This window comes from Ovis aries, chromosome X (genome assembly GCF_016772045.2).
Source record: "Ovis aries strain OAR_USU_Benz2616 breed Rambouillet chromosome X, ARS-UI_Ramb_v3.0, whole genome shotgun sequence".
In the NCBI taxonomy this organism is placed as follows: Eukaryota; Metazoa; Chordata; class Mammalia; order Artiodactyla; family Bovidae; genus Ovis; species Ovis aries.
In genome coordinates this window covers 58,672,734-58,693,501 of record NC_056080.1, presented here as the reverse complement: position 1 = coordinate 58,693,501, position 20,768 = coordinate 58,672,734, and the positions used below count along the sequence as shown (strand labels likewise).

Genomic DNA, 20,768 nt, shown 5'->3' with positions numbered 1-20,768 from the left:
GGCTAAAGGCTTATCAATTTTATTTATCTTTTAAATAACTATATCTTAGCTTCATTGATCTTGTCTATTTTTTAGTCTCTACATTTTTTATTTCTGCTCTGATTTTTATGATTTTTTCTACTAACATTGGGTTTTGTTTGTTCTTTTTCTAGTTCCTTTAAGTATAAGATTAGATTGTTTACTTGAGATTTTTCTTGTTTGCTGAAACAAGCTTTTATCACTATAAATTTTAGATTTTGGATCATGTTTTTGTTTATATTTGTCTCCAAGTATTTTTTATTTCCTCTGATTTCTTCAGTTACCCATTGGTTTATAGTAGCATATTGTTTAGCCTCCATGTGTTTATGGTTTTTGTGGAATTTTTCCCTGCAGTTGATTTCTAGTCTCATAGTTATAGTTGAAAAGGATGCTTGATATGAGCATCAAGGCTTGCTTGCTGGCCTAGCATACAATCAACCCTGGAGAATGTTCCATGTGTACTTGAAATGAATGCATATTCTGCTGCTTTTGGATGGAATGTTCTATATGTATCTATTACATTCATTTGGTGCAATGTGTCATTTAAGGCCAGTGTATCCTATTGATTTTCTATCTGGATGATAAGTCTGTATATGTTTGTTGTGTGTTAACATGGCCTACTTTTACTGTGTTACTGTCGATTTCCCTCTTTTATTGTGTATGTTTGCAATTACTATGAGATTTTGATATAGCAGACTATATATGAAACATTGTTTTAAGTTGCTGGTCTTTTGATTTCAAATGCATTTCCAATATCCTGCATTTGTGCTCTCTTCACAATTGCTGGTTTTGAGATCATATTTGTGTACAGATGATTTGCTACATTTATTGTATGTTTTCCCTTAATTGGTGAGTTTTTCTATTTGTAATTTTCTTGTTTTTAACATGTCCTTTCCTTTTTCCACCCATAGAAGTTCCTTTAACATTGGTTGCAAAGCTAGACTGGTGGTGCTAAATTCTCTTAGCTTTGGCTTGTCTGTAAATCTTTTGAGTCTCAAGACTCTTGAGTCCCTTAGACTCCAAGGAGATCAAATCAGTCAATCCTAAAGGAAATCAATTCTGTATATTGATTGGAGGGACTGATGCTGAGGCTGAAGCTCCAATATTTTGGCCACCTGATGCGAAAATACCCTTATGCTGTGAAAGACTGAAGGCAGGAGGAGAAGGGAACGAGAGAACAAATGGTTGAATGGCATCACCAACTCAATGGACATGAGTTTGAGCAAGCTCCAGGAGATGGTGAAGGACAGGGAAGCCTGGTGTGCTGCAGTCCATTGGGTTGAAAGAGTTGGACACAATTGAGTGACTGAACAACAAACATTTTGATTTCTCCATTGATTCTGAGTGAGAGCCTTGCTGAGTATTCTTGGTTGTAGGTTCTTCCTTTCATCACTTTAATATATCATGCCACTCCCTCTGGCCTGCAGAGTTTTTGCTGAGAAATCAGCTGATAACCTTCTGAGAGTTCCCAATTATGTTATTTGTCCTTTTTTACATTGTTGCTTTTAATATTTTTTCTTTATCTTTAATTTTTGTCAATTTGATAATTTGATAACTATGTGTCTCAGTATGTTCCTTGTTGGGTTTATCCTTCCTAGGACTCTCTGCCCTTCCTGGACGTGGGTGACTATTTCCTTTCCCATGTTAGGGAAGTTTTCTGCTATTAATATTATCTCTTCAAATATTTTCTTAGGTCCCTTCTCTTTTTCTCTTCTCCTTCTGAGACCCTTATAATGTGGATGTTGGTGTGTTTAATGTTGTCCTAGAGATCTCTTAAACTGACCTCATTTTTTTTTCATTCTTTTTTCTTAATTCTGTTCCATGGCAGTGATTTCCACCTTCTGCCTCAGTTATTCTGCTATTGATTCCTTCTAGTATATTTTCTATTTCAGTTATTGTATTGTTCTTTTCTGTTTGTTTGTTCTTTACTTCTTCTAGGTCTTTCTTAAACATCTCTTGCATCTTCTTAATCCTTGCCTACATTCTTTTTCCAAGATCTTGGATCATTTTTACTAACATTTTTCTAAATTCTTTTTCTGGCAGGTTGTCTATTTTTACTTCACTTCATTGTTCTTCTGGGATTTATCTAGTTAGTTCATCTAGAACATATTGCCATATCATCTTGTCTAACTTTCTGTGATTGCAGTTTCTGTTCTGCAGGCTGCAAGATTGTAGTTCTTCTTGCTTTTGCTATCTGCCATCTGGTGAATGAAGATGTCTAAGAGGCTTGTGCATGCTTCATGATGGAAGGACTCTACTGGTAGGTGGAGCTGGATCTTGTCCCTCTGGTGGGAAGGGCCATGCTCAGAAAACCTTTAACCAGCTTATGCTGATGGATGCGGCTGTCTTCCCCCCTTGTTGGTTTTTTGGCCAAAGACATCCCAGCTCTGGAGCCAACAGGATGTTGGGTGTGGTTAATAGCAGCATCTCGGAAGGCTCATGTTAATGAGTACTCCCCAGAGCTGCTACCACCACTGTCTTTGTCTCTACAGTGAGCCACAGCCACCCTGGCTCTACAGAAGAGTGTTCAGTACTAGCAGGTAGGTCTGTTTCAGTTTCTTATGAATTCACTGCTTTTTTCCCCTTAGATCTGGTGCATACTGGACCTTGTTGCACCCTCCAAGTGTGGAGTCTCTGTTTCCTCCAGTCCATTGATTTCCTGTGAACTAACACCATTGGCTTTAAAGCCAGATTCTTTGCGAGCTCCACCTCACGTTGCCAGAACCCCAACTGGGAAGCCTGACATGAGCTCAGGACTTTCATTCCTGTGGGAGGGCCTCTGTGATACAATTGCTCTCTAGTCTGTGGGTCAGACTTCCAGCAGGTATGGAATTTGATCTTATCAGTTTCACCCCTCCTACCATCTCATTGTGGCTTCTTTGTCTTTGATTTTAGGGTATCTTTTCTGGCAGGTTCCAATGTTTATCTGTCAATGATTTTTCAGCAGTTAGTTGTGATTTTGGTGTTTCTGTAGAAAGGGTTAAACCCATTTCCTTTAAATCTGCCATCTTGAACTTATGCTTCTCTCCTCACTTTTTATGTTTGTTTGTTTTGTTTTGTTTTGTTTTTTTTCCCTGTTCCACTTCAGTGATTTCCACTACTTTATTTTTCAAGTCACTGATCTGGTCCTCTGTATCATTGTCATATAATCTACTATTGATTCCTTTTATTGTATGTTTCATTTTGCTTACTTCATTTCCTAGCTCTTTTATTGTTCTTTATAGTTTCTAATTGTTTATTTAAAACTTTAAACATTTCGCTCTGTTTATATCATCTTCTCATGAGTTCTTTGAGCATCTTTATGAACATAACTTTGAACTCTTTATCAGGTAGGTTGTCTATCTCCACTTCACTATTTCTTCTGTAGTTTTATCTTATTCCTTCATTTGGAACATATTGATTTTGTCTAATTTTGCTTAATTCTCGTTTCATTTCTGTGCATTTGGTATATTGGTTACATTGTATAAGTGGCCTTTGGGGGGAAATGTCCTATGCACTTCGGCATTGCACTCCTTTTTGGTCATCAGGGATAGGGTTATCCCCTATGTGAGTTGTGTGGGTCCTCCTACAGTGGCAGGCTGACTACTGTGTGTGGTCTGGAGGTTGTATCTCACTCCCAGTTAAGCTCGTTGCTAGGCCCTTCATTGTGAAGAGGCTATCTGCCACAGATTGGCAGGGCCAGATCACAAGGTAGCTGGCTGCAGAACCCCATGTTTTCCCAGGACTAGTCCTGGCCCTCTGGTGGGAGGAGCCATGTTCTGCATTGGGCGGCTGAGGGTTGGTATTCCTAGATCTGTTTTTGTTCTGCTGCTGGGCTTGGTCATTTCCTGACATAACTAGGTACTGGGTCTAGGGTGTCCCAAATAGACGCTGGCCTTTTGGTGAATGGATCTACATCATGGGTCACCTGGCTAGGGTCCAAGGTATCTCTGGGCAGTTTTCCACCTATTGGTGAATGAAGCCATGTCCTGGGGCTAGTGCTGGCATACTTGTAGACAGAACCATGTTTTGAGGCCTCTGGCTGCAGGACTGGGTCATCCCAGAGCTAGTATTGGCCCACTGGAGGGTAGGACTGAGGCCTAGGATTTCTCAGGGCTAGTACCAGATCATTGCTGGCAGAACCGGGTCATGGGACCATGGGGATCCCAATGTTGGTGTTTCAGGTCACTGGTGAGCAGAATTGGACTCACTGGGAGCTGGAGATAGTTTCTGTCAACTGGTGGGTGAAGCTGATCTCAGCTAATGCTGGTCCAATAGTGAACATAGTCAGATTTCAGCATCTGTGGCTGCAAGGCCCTTGTGTTCCCAGCTCTAGTGCTGGTGAACTGGTTTGTTGCAGGCCAAAGTCTTAGGCCTTCTGGTGGACTGAGTTGTGTTCCTGGTTGGCTGTAGGCTCAAGGGATCTTAAGGCAGCATTCCTTCTCATCAGTGGGTCTTCATCCCTGCTTGGTGACTAGTTGTTTGGCTGTAGGTGTTGCTGACTCAGGCAGGGCTGGGTACCTGCACTAATAAACTAGAAGGCAATTACCAGCACCAGCATCTTCATGGTAGAACCAGCTCACAAAAACAAATCGGTGCAATAAGTATCTATGTCCCCAGGGTGAGCTGTCTCCAGTTGCATCTTGTCTCTCCAGGAGGCGATCCAAGACCAACAGGTGGGTCTGACCCAGCATCCTATATGATTACCGCTTCTGATCTGGGTCCTGGAGTATGTGAAATTTTGTTTGGTACAATTGCTCTCCAGTTTCTCCATCCTCTAAGAATGGAGTCTCTATGGGACTTCCCTGGTGTTCCAGTGGCTAAGATTCCACACTCCCAAAGCAAGGGTCCTGGGGCTTGATCCCTGGTCAGAGAACTAGATCCAGCATGCCACAACTAAGAGTTCATATGGTGTACCTAGAGGATTTTCCATGACAAAACTAAGACCTGTGCAGCCAAATAAATTTTAAAATAAAATTAAAAAAAATAAGAATGGAGTCTCTGTTTCCCACAACCCTCTGGCTCTCCTGTAAGTAAACCCAAATGGCCAAATATCCTGAGGACTTGTGTTCCCAGTTCAGGACTTCTGGACTGTAGACCCTAATGTGGGTCTCTTCCCCCTTACTCCTTAGGGGAGAACTTCTGCCGTTGTAGTTTTCCTCCACTTATGGATCACCCACATTGGGATGTAGGTCTTGAATATATCATACTTTTGTCCCTCCTACATTTTTGTTGTAGTTATTTCTTTACCTTGAGCTATGGAAGATCTTTTTTGTAATCTTCCAAGCTTTGTTATCAATAGTCCCTCTGTAAATAATTGCAATTGTATGCCGATGGCAGAGGATTAGCTCAGAATATTCCTATCGTGCCATTTTGGACACTCCTCTCTTCAGTTAAATTTACTTCCAGATATTTTATGTATTTAGATATCATGAAGTGTAACTACTTATTAATTACCTCTTTGGATTGTTTCTTGTGGGGTATTGAAATACACCACATTTTTGTGTGTTTATGTTACATACTGCTACTTTTCTGAGTTCATATATGTATTACTTTGTTGGGCTACTATAACTATAGAACTATAACTATATATGTGTCTAGAATCTATGTATATATAATTTGTTAAATGAATAATGCAAAGAAATAGAGGAAAACAATAGAATGTGAAAAACTAGAGGTAAGAAAATTAGAGATACCAAGGGGAAATTTCATGCAAAGATAGGCAAAATAAGGACAAAAATGGCAAGGACCTAACAGAAGCAGAAGAGATTAAGAAGAGGTGGCAAGAATACACAGAAGAACTGCACAAAAAAAGGCCTTAGTGACCCAGAAAACCACAATGGCGTGATAACTCACCTAGAGACAGATCCTACGGTGGGAAGTCAAGTGGGCTTTAGGAAGTATTACTAAAACCAAAGCTAGTGTGGATAATGGAATTCTAGCTGAGCCATTTAAAATCTTAAACGATAATACTATTAAAGTTCTGCACTCAATCTGCCAACAAAAATGGAAAACTCAGCAGTGAACACGGGACTGGAAAAGGTCAGTATTCATTCCAATCCTAAGGAACGGCAATGCCTAAGACTGTACAAACTACTGTACAATTGTCTGATTTTCACATAATAGCAAGGTAATGCTCTAAATTCTTCAAGCTAGGCTTCAACAGTACATGAACTGAGAACTTCAAGACGTACAAGCTGTACTTAGAAAAGGCAGAGGAACCTGAAATCAAATTGCCAACAATCGTGTATCATAGAAACCTCAAGAGAAGTCCAGAAAAACATCTACTTCTGTTTCACTGACTATTCTAAATCCTTTGTCCATGTGTATCACAAAAAAAAAAAAAACTGTGGAAAACGAATAAAGAGTTGGGAATACCAGACGACCTTACCTGCCTCCTGAGAAACCTGTATGCAGGACAAGAAGCAACAGTTACAACCATACATGGAACAATGGACTGGTTGAAAATTGTGAAAAGAGTATGTCAAGGCTGTATATTTTCACTCAGCTTATTTAAATTTTATGCAGAGTACATCATGGGAAATGCTGGGCTTAATGAATCACAAGCTGGAATCAAGATTGCCAGGAGAAATATCAATAACTTCAGATATGCAGGCAATACCACCCTAATGACAGAAAGTGAGGAGAAATTAAAGAGTCTCTTGATTGAGATAAATAAAGAGAGTGAAAAATTTGGCTTAAAATTCAACATTCAAAAAACTAAGATGCCAACTAAAGATGGCATCTGGTCCCATCATTTCAAGATGGGAAAAACATGGAAACAGTGACAGACATTTTCTTGAGTTCCAAAATCACTGCAGATGGTGACTGCAGCCATGAAACTGAAAGTTGCCTGATACTTGGAAGAAAAGCTATAACAAACCTAGACAGCAAAAATGCAGAGACATCACTTTGCTGACAAAGGTCCATTGGCAAAGAAAAATCGTTTTTCCAGTTGTCATGTAGTTGAGCCTTAAAGAAGGCTGAGCACTTTTGAATTGTGCTGCTTGAGAAAACTCTTTAGAGTCTCTTGGACTGCAAGGAGATCAAACCAGTCAATCAGAAAGGAAATCAACCCTGAATATTCATTGAAAGGACTGATGTTGAATCTGAAGCTCTACTACTTTGGCCACCTAATGCAAAAAGCTGATTCACTGGAAAAGACCCTGACGCTGAGAATGATTGAGGGCAGGAGAAGTGGGCGACAGAAGATGAGATGGTTGGAGGGCATCACCAACTAAATGAATATGAGTTTGAGCAAACTCCAGGAGATGGTGAAGGACAAGGAAGTCTGGTGTGCTGCAGTCCATGAGGTCACAAAGAGTCAGACAAGCCTTAGTGACTGAACAACATCAACAGTTGTTATAAATATGTGTGTGTGTGTGTATGCATAGATGTATAACTCAATGAAACTAAGCCATGCCGTGTGGGGCCACCCAAGATGGCCGGGTCATGGTGGAGAGGTCTGACAGAATGTGATCCACTGGAGAAGGGAATGGCAAACCACTTCAGTATTCTTGCCTTGAGAACCCCATGAACAGTACGAAAAAGCAAAAAGATAGGACACTGAAAGATGAACTCCCCAGGCCGGTAGGTGCCCGATATGCTACTGGAGATCAGTGGAGAAATAACTCCAGAAAGAATGAAGGGATGGAGCCAAAGAAAAAACAACACCCACTTCTGGAGATGGTTGGATGGCATCACCTTCTCAATGGACATGAATTTGGGCAAACTCTGGGAGCTGGTGATGGACAGGGAGGCCTGGCATGCTGCGGTTCATGGGGTCACAAAGAGTCGGACGTGACTGAGTGACTAAACTGAACTGATTGTGTGTGTGTGTGTGTGTGTGTGTGTGTGTGTGTGTGTGTGTGTGTGTATGCAGTGAAGTTTTACTTCTCATAGTTCTTGAGGTTAGAATGCTGAAATCAAAGTGTGGACTAGTTTTTGTTCATTCTGAGGCCCTCCTTGCTTACATCTCTCTTCTTGCTCTTTGTTTTCACGATTTCCCCTCTATGCATGTATATGTGAGAATTTGGTTTCTCCCTTTCTCTATGCCCTAATCTCTTTCTTATTTCTAATTAACTTATCTATTTATTTGGAGGATAATTACTTTCCAATATTGTGACAGTTTTTCCATACATCAGTACAAATCAGCCATAAGCATACATGTGTCCCCTCTTTCCTGAATCCCCTCCCACATCACTCCCCACCGTATTCCTCCAGGTTGTCACAAAGCACCTGTTTTGGGTGCCCTGCTTCATAAATCAAACTCGGACTGGTTATCTATTTTACATATGGTAATGCAGATGACACCACCCTTATGGCAGAAAGTGAAGAGGAACTAAAGAGCCTCTTGATGAAAGTGAAAGAGGATACTGAAAAAATTGGCTTAAATCTCAACATTCAGAAAACGAAGATCATGGCATCTGGTCCCATCACTTCATGGGAAATAGGTGGGAAAACAGTGGAAACAGTGTCAGACTTTATTCTTTTGGGCTCCAAAATCACTGCAGATGGCGATTGCAGCCATGAAATTAAAAGACGCTTACTCCTTGGAAGAAAAGTTATGATCAACCTAGATAGCATATTGAAAAGCAGAGACATTACTTTGCCAACTAAGTTCCGTCTAGTCAAGGCTATGGGTTTTCCAGTGGTCATGTATGGATGTGAGAGTTGGACTGTGAAAAAAGCTGAGCACCGAAGAATTGATGCTTTTGAACTGTGATGTTGGAGAAGACTCTTGAGATTCCCTTGGACTGCAAGGAGATTCAACCAGTCCATTCTGAAGGAAATCAGCCCTGGGATTTCTTTGGAAGGAATGATGCTAAAGCTGAAACTCCGGTACTTTGGCCACCTCATGAAAAGAGTTGGCTCATTGGAAAAGACTCTGATGCTGGGAATGACTGGGGGCAGGAGGAGAAGAGGACGACAGAGGATGAGATGGCTGGATTACATCACTGACTCAATGGACGTGAGTCTGTGTTGGTGATGGACAGGAAGGCCTGGCGTGCTGCAATTCATGGGGTCACAAACAGTCGGACACGACTGAGCTGAACTGAACTGAACTGAACTGAACTGAACTGAACTGAATGTATACATTTCAATGCTAATATCTCAAACTGTCCCACCCTTCCTCTCCACACTGAGTTCAAAATATGTTCTTTATGTCTGTGTCTCCTTTGTTGCCCTATACATAGGATCATTGATGCCATCTTTCTAGATTTCATATATATGTGTTAATATATGGTATTTGTCTTTCTCTTTCTGACTTACTTCATTCTATTATAGACTCTAGGTTTCTCCACCTCATTAGAACTGACTCAGATGCTTTCGCTTTTATAGCTGAGTAATATTCCATCATGTATATATACTAAAACTTCCTTATCCATTTATCTATAGATGGAAATCTAGGTTGCTTCTAAGTCCTAGCAATTGTCAACAGTGCTGTAATGAATACTGGGTACATGTGTCTTTTTCAATGCCCAATAGTAGTATTACTGGGTTATGTGATAGTTTTATTCCTATTTTTTTAAGGAATCTTCGTATTGTTTTCCATACTACTTGCATCAGTTTGCATTCACATGAACAGTATAAGAGGATTCCCTTTTCTCCACACCCTCTCTAGCATTTATTGTTTGTAGACATTTTGACGATGACCATGCTGACCAGTGTGAGATGATACCTCATTGTAGTTTAGATTTGAATTTCTGTAATATGAGTGATGCTGAGCATGGGCTTATTAGCCATCTGTATCACGATGGTGTGATCACTCACTTATAGCCAGACATCATGGAATGTGAAGTCAAATGGACCTTAGAAAGCATTACTACAAACAAAGCTAGTGGAGGTGATGGAATACCAGTTGAGCTATTTCAAATCCTGAAAGAATATGCTGTGAAAGTGCTGCACTCAATATGCCAGCAAATTTGGAAAACTCAGCAGTGGCCACAGGACGGGGAAAGGTCAGTGTTCATTTCAATCCCAAAGAAAGGCAATGCCAAAGAATGCTCAAAATATCACACAATTGCACTCATCTCTCACACACTAGTAAAGCAATGCTTGAAATTCTCCAAGCCAGGCTTCAGCAACACGTGAACCGTGAACTTCCTGATGTTCAAGCTGGTTTTAAAAGAGGCAGAGAAACCAGAGATCAAATTGCCAACATCTGCTGGATCATGGAAAAAGCAAGAGAGTTCCAGAAAAATATCTATTTCTGCTTTATTGACTATGCCAACGCCTTTGACTGTGTGGATCACAATAAACTGTGGAAAATTCTGAAAGAGATGGGAATACAGACCACCTGACCTGCCTCTTGAGAAACCTATATGCAGGCCAGGAAGCAACAGTTAGAATTGGACATGGAACAACAGACTGGTTCCAAATAGGAAAAGGAGTATGTCAGGGTTGTATATTGTCACCCTGCTTCTTTAACTTCTATGCAGAGTACATCATGAGAAACGCTGGAGTGGAAGAAACACAAGCTGGAATCAAGATTGCTGGGAGAAATATCAATAACCTCAGATATGCAGATGACACCACCCTTATGGCAGAAAGTGAAGAAGAACTAAAGAGCCTCTTGATGAAAGTGAAAGAGGAGAGTGAAAAAGTTGGCTTAAAGCTCAACATTTAGAAAACTAAGAAAATGGCATCCGGTCCCATCACTTCATGGAAAATAAATGGGGAAACAGTGGAAACAGTGGCTGACTTTATTTTTGGGGGCTCCAAAATCACTGCAGATGGTGATTACAGCCATAAAATTAAAAGACGCTTACTCCTTGGAAGAAAAGTTATGACCAACCTAGACAGCATATTAAAAAGCAGAGACATTACTTTGCCAACAAAGGTCCATCTAGTCAAGGCTGTGGTTTTTCCAGTAGTCATGTATGGATGTGAGAGTTGGACTATAAAGAAAGCTGAGCACTGAAAAATTGATGTTTTTCAACTATGATATTGGAGAAGACTCTTGAGAGTCTCTTAAACTGCATGGAGATCCAACCAGTCCATCCTAAAGGAGATCAGTCCTGGGTGTTCATTGGAAGGACTGATGTTGAAGCTGAAACTCCAATACTTTGACCACCTGATGCGAAGAGCTGAATCATTGGAAAAGACCCTGATATTGGGAAAGATTCAGGGCAAGAGGAGAAGGGAACGACAGAGAATGAGATGGCTGGATGGCATCACTAACTCGATGGACATGGATTTGGGTGGGTGGACTCCAGGAGTTGGTGATGGACAGGGAGGCCTGGCGTGCTGCAGTTCATGGAGTCGCAAAGAGTCGGACACGACTGAGTGACTGAGCTGAATGTCTTCTTTGGAGAAATGTCTGTTTAGGTCTTCAGCTACTTTTTGATTGGGTTATCTGTTTTTCTGGCATTGAGCTGCATGAGCTGCTTTTATTTTTTGGAGATTAATTCTCTGTGAGCTGTTTCATTTGTTATAGTTTTCTCCCATTCTGAGGGTTGTCTTTTCACATGCTTATACTTTCCTTCGTTGTGCAAAAGATTTTAAGTTTAATTAAGTTCTATCTGTTTATTTTTGGTTTTAATTCTATAACTTTGGGAGGTGGGTCATAGAAAATCTTACTGTGATTTATGTCAATAGTGTGCTCTGCCTATATTTTCCTCTAAGAGTTTTATGGTTTCTGGTCTTACACTTAGGCATTTAATCCATTTTGAGTTTATTTTTGTGTATGGTGTTAGAAAGTGCTGTAGTTTCATTCTTTTGTATATAATTGACCAGTTTTCCCAGCACCACTTGTTGAAGAGACTGTCTTTACTCTCTTGCATATTTTTGCCTCCTTGGTCAAAGATAAGTTTTCAATAGGTTTTTGGATTTATATCTGGGCTTTCTACATTGTTCCACTGATCTATATTTTTGTTTCTGTGGCAGTACCATACTCTCTTGATAACTGTTGCTTTGTACTATAGTCTGAAGTCAGGAAGATAGATTCATCCATTTCCATTCTTTCTCAAGATTGCTTTGGTTATTCAAGATCTTTTGTGTTTCCATACAAATTGTGAAATGATTTGTTCTAGTTCTGGGAACAGTACCATTGGTAGTTTGATAGGGATTGCATTCAATTTATAGATTGCTTTGGGTAATATAGTCATTTTCACTATATTGATTCTTCCAATGCAAGCACATGATATATTTCTCCTTCTATTTGTCTCATCTTTTATTTCATTCATCAGCATTTTGTAGTTTTCTGTATACAGGTCTTTTCTCTCTTTAGCTAAATTTATTTGTAAGTATTTTATTCTTTTTGTTGCAGTGGTGAATGAGATTCTTAATTTTTCTTTCTGATTTTTCATTATTAGTGTATAGGAATGCAGAGGATTTCTTGGTATTAATTTTATACCCTGTGATTTAGTATACTCATTGGTTACCTCTAGTGATTTTCTGGTGACATCTTTAGGGTTTTCTACATAAAGAATCATGTCACCTGGAAACAGTGAGAGTTTTACTTCTTTTCCAATCTGAATTATTTTTATTTCTTTTCCTACTCTGATTTCTATGGCTAGGACTTCCAAAACTATGGTGAATAGTGGTGATGAGAGAAAGCACCCTTGTCTTGTTCTTGATTTTAGAGGAAATGCTTTCAAATTTTTACCATTGAGGATAATGTTTGCTGTGGGTTTGTATATATGGCTTTTATTATATTGAGTTTGTTCTTTCAGTACCTACTTTCTTGAGAGTTTTTTTTTTTTATCATGAATGGGCTTTGGATTTTGTCAAAGACTTTCTCTGCATCTATTGAAATAATTGTATGACTTTTATCTTTCAGTTTTTTAGTATGGTATATCACATTGATTGATTTGCATATATTGAAGAATTCTTTCATCCCTGGGATAAAGCCCACTTGATCATGATGCTTGAAGATTTTAATATGTTGTTGGTTTCTGTTTGCTGAGATTTGGTTGATGATTTTTGCATCTGTGTTTATCAGTAATATTGGACTGTAATTTTCTCTTTTTGTGGTATCTTTGTTGGATTTTGCTATCAGTGTGATGGTGGCTTTGTAAAATGATTTTTTGAGTTTTCCTTCCTCTATAATTTTCTGGAAAAGTTTGAGCAGGATAGCTCTTCTCTAAATTTTTGGTAGAACTCTCCTGTGAAGCCATGTAGTCCTGGGCTTTTGTTTATAAACTTATTATCATGGTTTCAATTTCCATGCTTGTGATTGATTGGTCCATATTTTCTATTTCTTCCTGATTCGGTTTTGAAAGGTTATACTTTACTAAGGATTTTCCATTTCTTCCAAGTTGTCCATTTTGTTGGCATATCATTGCTCATAGTAGTTTCTAATGATTCTGTTTCTGTGTTGTCTGTTGTAATTTCTTTTTCATTCGTAATTTTATTGATTTTAGTCTTCTCCCTTCTTTATTGATGAGTTAGCCTAATGTTTTTTCTATTTTATCTTCTCAAAGAACCAATTTTTTCTTTTATTGTTTTTTGCTATATTTTCCTTCATTTCCTTTTCATTTATTTCTGCTCTGATCTTTATGATTTCTTTCCTTCTACTAAACTGTAGTGGGTTTTTTTTTTTCTTCTCTTTATAGTTGCTTGATGTATAATGTCAGGTTATTTATTTGAAGTTTTTCTTGTTTCTTGAGGTAGACTGTATTACTATAAACTTCCCTCTTGGCACTGCTTTTACTGATCCCATAGGTTTGACTTGTCTTTTTTTTTTTTTTCATTTGTTTCTATGCAGATATTGATTTCCTTTTTGATTTCTTCACTGATCTGTTGGTTATTCAGAAGGGTGGTTTTTCTGAATAGTGAACACAATTCCATGTGTTTGTTATTTTTGTACTGTTGATATCTAATCTTATAGCACTGTGATCCGAAAAAATGTTTGAAAAGATTTCAGTTTTTTAAAAACTTACCAAGACTTGATTTGTGGCCCAGGATATGATTTGTCCTAGAGAATATTCCATGTGCACTTGAGATAGAAAGGTAAAATCCATTGTTTTTGTGTGAAATGCCCTATAGATATCAATTATATCCAACTGTTCCAATGTATCATTTAAAGCTTGTGTTTTCTTATTAACATTCTGTCTGGATGATATGTTCATTGTGTGACTGGAGTATTAAAGCCCCTCACCCCCCCATTATTGTATTAGTGTCAATTTCCCCTTTATTTTTGTTGTTGCTCAGTCACTCAGTTGTGCCTGATTCTTTGTAACCCCATGGACTGCAGCACTCCAGGCTTGCCTATCCTTCACCATCTCCCAGAGCTTGCTCAAACTCATGCCTATTGAGTCAGTGATGCCATCCAACCATCTGGTCCTCTATTGTCCTCTCCCCCTTCTGCCTTCTATCTTTCCCATCATCAGAGTCTTTTCCAATGGATCAACTGTTTGCATCATACTGGCATAAGTCTTTTGGAGGAGGTCACCATTACCCCTACCATAGTTTGGCCTTATGCCAAACTACAGGGAGGGAACACAGCCCCACCCATCAGCAGAAAATTGTATTAAATATTTACTGAGCATAGCCTTGCCCACTAGAGCAAGACCCAGTTCTCCCCACAGCCAGTCCCTCCCATCAGGAAGCTTCCACAAGCCTGTTACCCTCATCCATCAGAGGGGAGACAGAATGAAAACCACAATCACAGGAAACTAACCAAACTGATCACATGGATCACAGCCTTGTCTAACTCAATGAAGATATGAGCCATGCCATGTAGGGTCACCCAGGATGGACGGGTCATGGTGGAGAATTCAGACAAAATGTGGTCCACTGGAGAAGGGAATGGCAAACCACTTCAGTATTCTTTCCTTGAGAATCCCATGAACAGTATGAAAAGGCAAAAAGATATGATACTAAAAGATGAACTTCCCTTTAATAGTTCTTAACATTTACCTTATGTATTTTGGTTCTACTATGTTGGGTGCATATATAATAATAATTGTTATGTCTTCTTCTTGGAATGGTCCCTGCATTATGTAGTGTCCTTCATTGTCTCTCATAAGAGTCTTTATTTTAAAGTCTATTTTATTTGATATGAGCATTGATACTCCCACTTTCTTTTCATCTCTGTTTGCATGAAATAGTATTTTCCAGCCCCTCACTTTCAATCTGTATGTGCCCCTAAGTTTGAAGTGAGTCTCTTGTAGACAGCATATATAGGGTCTTATTTTTATATCTATTCAGCCAATTTGTGTCTTTTGTTTGGAGCACTTAACCTATTTACTTTTAATGTAACTAGTGAGAAGTATGATCTCATTACCATTTACTTCATTGTTTTGGATTCCCTTTTATTGACTTTGTCTGTGTTTCCCTTTAGCATTTGTTGAAGAGCCAGCTTTGAGGTGCTGAATCATCTTTGTTTTTGCTTATCTGTAAAGTTTTTTATTTCTCCTTCACATCTGAATGAGACCCTTGCTGGATAGAGTGATCTTGCTTGTAGGTTTTTCCCTTTCATCACTTTAAGTATATCCTGCCATTTCCTTATGGCCAGCAGAGTTTCTGTTGAAAGTTCAGTTGTTAGCCTTTTGGGGATCACCCTGTATGTTATTTGTTGCTTTTTCCTTGCTGCATTTAATATTTGCTCTTTGTGGTTAATTTTTGTTAGTTTGATTAATATGTATCTTGGTGTGTTTCTCCTTGAGATAATCCTGTATGGGACTCTCTGAGCTTCTTGGAGTTGGGTGGCTATTCCCTTCCCCATTTTAGGGAAGTTTTTGACTATTATCTCTCAAGTATTTTCTCTTACACTTTCCTTTTGTCTTCTTCTTCTAGGACACCCCAAAAGTTGGGGTGCCTAACATTGTCGCCTCTGTTAGCCTCTCTGAGGATGTCCTCATTTCCTTTTATTCTTTTTTCTTTATTCTACTCTGCTTCATTTATTTCCACCATCTGCTTTTAGCTCACTTATCCATTCTTCCACCAGTTATTCTACTTTTGGTTTCCTCTAGAGTGTTCTTAATCTCAGTTATTGTGTTTTTTATTGTTGACTGGCTGTTCTTTAATTCTTCTAGGCCCTTGTTAAACATTTCTTGCACCTTCTCAATCTGTGTCTCTAGTCTAGTTATCTGTATCTCCCTTTTGTTTTCAAAATTTTGAATTATCTTTGCTATTATTATTCTGAATTCTTTTTCAGGTAGACTATCTCCTCCTCTTTTGTTTGGTTTGGTAGGGTTTTATCCTGTTCCTTCACCTGCTGGATACTTCTCTATCTTTTCATTTTGTTTAGTTTTCTGTGTTTGGGGTCTCCTTTCTGCAGGCTGGAAGGTTGTAGTTTCTCTTAATTGTGGAGTCTGCTCCTTCTGGGTTGGGTTGGACTAGTACCTTGTGATGGTTTCTTGGGTGGGGTAACTTCTGTCTGTGTTCTGGTGGGTGGAGCTGAATCTCATCTCTCTGAAGGCCAGTACAGTGTCCAGTAGTGAGTTTTGGTGTGTCTCTGGGTTTGGCATGGCTTTGGACGGCCTGTCTGTTAATGTTCAGGGTTATTTTCCTGCTTTGCTGAAGGATGAGCATGGGGAGTCTTGCACTGGAACTTTGGCTCTTGGGTGGTGCTTGGTTTCAGTAGAGGTATAGAGGCTTTTGGGCGGACTCTCATCTCTTAATGTTTCCTGGGGTCAGGATTTCTATGATGGCCCAAAGATCTGGAGTTGAGCCTCTTGCCTCAGGTTTTTACTTCTCAGTCCACACCTAACTGAAGACAAAACCCATAGGTTAATGCTGAAACAACTCTCCACAGCCAGGAACATCCTAGGAGATTCACAGAGTTATATCGAGAAGAAGGAGGAGGGGGAAAGAGGTGACAAAGAGGAGAAAAAGGGAGGGTCAAAAGGGAAGAGAGCAATCAAGCCAATAATCAAATCCCTAAGTGAAAATGAATACTAAAAAGTTAGAAATTTAAGATACAAAACTAATAACAAAAGATCAAAATGCAAAAATTGAAAACCTAGAATAAAAATTAGACTCTCAAAAGTACAATATAAAAAACAAAATCAAGCACATTTTTAAAGAATTTATTTTAAAATAAGTTTTTTTAGAAAAATAAAAGAGTAAAAATGAAAGTTAAAGGAATAATAAAGAAACATATAGGACAGTACGAGGGAAAAAATTAAAAAGGGGGGGCAAAGAAACGGGGAAAATGAGGAAAAAGAAAAAAGAATTAAAATTTTAAAATAACAAAATAAAAAATTAAAATAAAATTATAATAAAAAATTTATAGGAGGTGGAAAGTATGTATCCGGTGGTACTGAAATGAATGTTCTCTTTTCCTGCTCCAGCTGAGTTGCTCACTCAGAAGGCCTTCTGATATATCTAGGAAGGCCTACAGGATTTTAATCTGTTGCACCTGCCATTTCTGTGTGGTTCCTCCTTCTTTCTTTGCTCTCGCTGGCTGTCTCTGCTTGCAAGTCTCTCTTCAGTGTCTGATCTCCACCCTGACATGAGGGGGCAAGAATGGCCATTTATTAGGGCTCAGTTGCTCAGTTGTGCTGTGGAGAGGGAGGAATATTGCTGGCATGTATGAATGGATGGACCACACAGGGATTGCCAAAGCTCACAATGGGTGTGTACCTCCAATCCATTTGGGCTCCCAGGTGCGTTGTGAGGTCACAGTCCCAGGTGTACCATGAGTCTCCTCAGAGGAGCTGGTCTCAAGCTGTGACACTTCCAGTAGATCTGAGCTTTCCAGGATCCCAGGAAGACATGGGTAGTGGCTGGCTGGCTGCTCACAGCTTGGCAGCAGATGTGGTCTCGGGCTGAGATTGCAGCAGCCCTTTGCCTTTTGCCTCTGGCTGGTGCACACCTGCCTCTCTGCTTCCTGGGCTGTAAATGGCAGCAAGCTCACCCTATTTTGATATTCTGATTGTACAAGCACACCAGGAATTAAAATGAGGCGTTAGAGCTGTCCCATGGGAATGGTCCTTTGTTTCTCTGGCAATCCCATGTTTTCCCCATTCTGTCTGTGCTATGTCACATTAGCCCCCTCAGAGTGTCCTCACAGCATTCAACCCAGGTCTTTTCCCTGAGAACCAATGACACAGCCCATGCCTCTGCACCCAGATCCCACTCGCTGTCTGTGGATGCAAGCATGTAAGCCTCTTCTCAGTACTATTTCTGTGGTGAAATTTTCTCGCTCTTCCCTCTGAGTTTCCTAAGCTCCCACTGACCCTACCTTTGAGAAGGTTTCCTATTGTGTGTGAACTTCTTCTCCTTCATGACTCCCTCCCCAAAGAGAGTCCCTGTCCCAAAACCCTTTGTCTCTCTTTTCATCTTTATCCTCATTCTGAGGAGATTGGTTTGCATTTCTGGGCATTTGGTGTCTTTCGCCAGTGTTCAGAAGTTGTTCTGTGGGAGTTGCTCCACATGCAGATGATCTTGTGTTGTATTTTGGGAGGAGAAAGTGAACCTCCTATCATATTCCTCCTCCATCTTGGGACTGCCCCCCCCCCAAAAAAAAATCTCTTCTTGTAAGGATATTAGTCATATTGCATTAGGATACACCCTACCATCCCATTTTGATTGAATTATCTCTGTAAATGTTCCAGCTTGGAAATACAGTCACATTCTTAAAACAGTTATGGCTTCAACATATGATTTGTGGGGTGGGAGGTAATTCTGTGGTCTTCTCTGCTAGCTCAGCTGGTGAAGAATCCACCTGCAATGCAGGAGACCCTAGTTTGATTCCTTGGTTGGGAAGATCCACTGGAGAAGGGATAGGCTACCCACTCCAGTATTCTTGGAGTTCCCTGGTGGCTCAACTGATAGAGAATCCACCTACAATGCAGGAGACCTGGGTTCGATTCCTGGGTTGGGAAGATCCCCTGGAGAACGGAACAGCTATTCACTCTAGTATTCTTGCCTGGAGAATTCCATGGACAGAGGAGCCTGGCAGGCTACAGTACATGGGGTCACAAAGAGTTGGACATGACTAAGTGAATAAGCATAGCACAGCACATAATTTAGCCTATAAAAATTTACTAGTAGGTATTTGTGTGGATTAATTGGATTTTTCTACACATAGGATCTTGTGATCTACAAATATAGTTTTACTTTTTTTTTCCCTTGGCCATGCTGCACAGCACATGGGATCTTAATTCCCCAATCAGGGATTGAACCTTCACCCCCTACATTGTAAGTGCAGAGTCTTAACCACTGAACCTCCGGGGAGTCCCTAGTGGTCCAGGGACTTCTTTATTTCCAATTTGTATCCATTCTATATATTTTCCTTCTATAATAACTTTGGCTAGAACTTCTATTAAGATGCTGACTTGTAGTAGTAAAAGTGGCTGTTCTTTTGGTTTGTCATAGGGGGAAGGTGTCAGTATTTTACCATTGAGTTTGATATAAACTTTGGATTTTTCGTGTATGTTTTTTACCATAATGGGGAAGTTCCCTTTTATTTCTAGTTTAATTTAGCAATTGAGATGATCATGTCTTTTTTTTCCTCTTTATTCTATTAGTGAATGATGTTAACACTGATTTTCTTATCATCCATGCATGCTTATGATAAAATTCTCTTGGTGTGTAATCCTTTTAATATGCCATAGGATTCATTATGCTTATATTTTTTGAAATTTTTAAGTGAATATACATGATGAATATTGGTGTATAATTTTCTTTTCTTGTGGTGTGTTTTTATCTGGTATTTTATCAGGTTATTGCTGGCCTCATAATATAAGTTAGGTATTAGATTTCATTTAATTTTTTGGTATTTTTTTTTTGTATTTTTGTCTTTTTTTTTTTTAATTTTAAAATCTTTAATTCTTACATGCATTCCCAAACATGAACCCCCCTCCCACCTCCCTCCCCAAAACATCTCTCTGGGTCATCCCCATGCACCAGCCCCAAGCATGCTGCATCCTGCGTCAGACATAGGCCGTTAAAAAGAATTCATTTGAATCAGTTCTGATGAGATGGATGAAACTGGAGCCAATTATACAGAGTGAAGTAAGCCAGAAAGAAAAACACCAATACAGTATACTAACACATATATATGGAATTTAGGAAGATGGCAATGACGACCCTGTATGCAAGACAGGGAAAGAGACACAGATGTGTATAATTTTTTGGTATATTTTGAAAAAGATTAGGAGTAATTCTTTTAGTGTGTGTTAGAGTCAGTAGAGAAGCTATCTCTTCCTAGATTTTTCTACATTGAGAGATTTATGATTACTGATTCACGCTCTTTCCTTGTTATAACTCTGTTGATATTATCTATTTCTTATTGACTCAACTTAGGTAATTTGTGGATTTCTAAGAACTTACCCCCTTCATCTAGATTATCTAATATGTTGGTATATAATTGTTCAAATATTCTTTGCTAATTTTATTTAATTTCTGTAAGCTTGTAGTTAATAATAATATACCCAAATTCATTTCATTGTTATTAATATTTATTTTACATGTATACTTGTTTTACAATGTTGTGTTTGTTTCAGATATACAGAAAAGTGATTTTGTTATACATATATACATAATATATTATTTTTCAAATCCTTTTTCCATATAGGTTATTAGAGAATACTGAGACGAGTTCTCTGTGCTATACAGTAGATCCTTGTTGATTATCTATTTTATATATAGTATTAAAACCAACCTCCTAATTTATCCCTCCACTCAACGTTTCATTTAACTATAAGTTTATTTTCTAAGTCTGTGAGTCCCTTTCTGTTTCTTGATAAGTTTATTTGTATCATTTTTTTAGATTCCACATATGAATGATATAGTATTTGTATTTTTCTGTCTGACTTACTTCACTTAGCATGATAATCTATAGTTCCATTCGTGTTGTGGCAAAGGGCACTATC

The 20,768-nt window shown here is 39.1% G+C and overlaps 1 protein-coding gene across 1 annotated transcript in view; it reads left to right on the top strand.

Annotated features, from left to right (window-relative positions):
• The window catches only part of EDA2R (ectodysplasin A2 receptor), a 103,240-nt gene that overhangs the window by 62,602 nt on the left and 19,870 nt on the right, over positions 1 to 20,768 (top strand). The gene's annotated exons all lie outside the window — the stretch shown is intronic.